This window comes from Limulus polyphemus, unplaced genomic scaffold (assembly GCF_000517525.1).
Source record: "Limulus polyphemus unplaced genomic scaffold, Limulus_polyphemus-2.1.2 Scaffold3218, whole genome shotgun sequence".
Lineage (NCBI taxonomy): Eukaryota > Metazoa > Arthropoda > Merostomata > Xiphosura > Limulidae > Limulus > Limulus polyphemus.
In genome coordinates, this window is record NW_013668828.1 from 112914 (window position 1) to 114455 (window position 1542).

Consider the following 1542-nt stretch of genomic DNA (forward strand, 5'->3'; position numbering starts at 1 on the left):
AAAAGACGTACTTAATACTTAAATTTGATAGTTAATGATGCATTTGCAGCAGGCAAAAGTACGAAAGGTTCATATAATGTAACCATGAATACCAGAATGCTACCTGTACAAGATCTAGTTAAGTATACGTACAGTTTTGTAAACTAATAAAATTTGTTATTTGTAAACTTAAGTAGCATTTTATCAGTCTGTTTTATAATCCATAAGTGACTGGCTTCTCATATAAAACATAAGTTTTAAAACTAGGGATATAACAGAAATTTATTCTGCATGCTTGAAATATTACTCCAGCTATGTGACTTTGAACAATACTGGATGACATAAATATCAAAATGGTTTACAAATTGTGTTAGTACACCTAGTAGGGTATACTTCATTAGTTCCAGGTTTACAGTTGTGATATCGTGAGATGTTATATTGTGACTTTACTTTAGGCCTGTGTAAGGTGGTAATTAATTATTTATGTTATGGTCATTATGTGGGTAATGAGTCACAAAACAAATAATCAAAACATTTCAGAGGTGGGGGCGCCAAAAGTGTCTTTGCCCCCGGGTGCTGAAAACCCTTGCTACGCCACTGATACGAGGAGAGGTTGAAATCTATTGTTTTCTCTTGTGGATGAGTATTGCAGAATGCCCTCATGTAGCTTTGCGAGAAATTGAAAAACAAACAGGCAATTTATTGCTTAGCACAAGACTATATAATAGCTGTCTTTGTTCTGCCATGGCGAGTGTCGAACCTGGCTTTTTGTTCCATTAGATACAATCTGAATATAGATATGTCACGTTAAGGTGACCAGACGAAACTGATTTAGGAGGAAGTACCAGAATCTAGACCAGTGTTACAGAAGGAAATTGTGCACCTGTCTAACTAAAAAACTAAAATCTTATAATTTTACAATTATCCACTAATTACTGGTTTACTTGAATTCAGAAAAAAAGCTCCCCAGTGGCTTATCTAAAAACTGGCTTTTATTATCCATTGTGGGCAAACCACAGATATCCCATTGTTTAGCTTTGTGCTTAAGAACAAAGAAGTCAGAAAACCTCATATTACGACATGTGTGTTCTGCAGTTTCGTATATTTTTCACATGCCTAATTATTTGCTTAATTCACTTTGTTAGGTTTGTTGTATATGGGTATGGATTCTTTTACCTCAAGAGTATAATGTATTATGTTCTTTCTTGGACCACTTTCATTATTGTACTTCAAGGGTATAATGAATTAGGTTCTTCCTTGGAATACTTTTATTATTGTACCTCAAGAGTGTAATGTATTAGGTTCTTTCTTGGACCACTTTCATTATTGTACTTCAAGGGTATAATGAATTAGGTTCTTCCTTGGAATACTTTTATTATTGTACCTCAAGAGTGTAATGTATTAGGTTCTTTCTTGGACCACTTTTATTATTGTACTTCAAGGGTATAATGAATTAGGTTCTTTCTTGGAACACTTTCATTATTGTACTTCAAGGGTATAATGAATTAGGTTCTTTCTTGGAACACTTTCATTATTGTACTTCAAGGGTATAATGAATTAGGT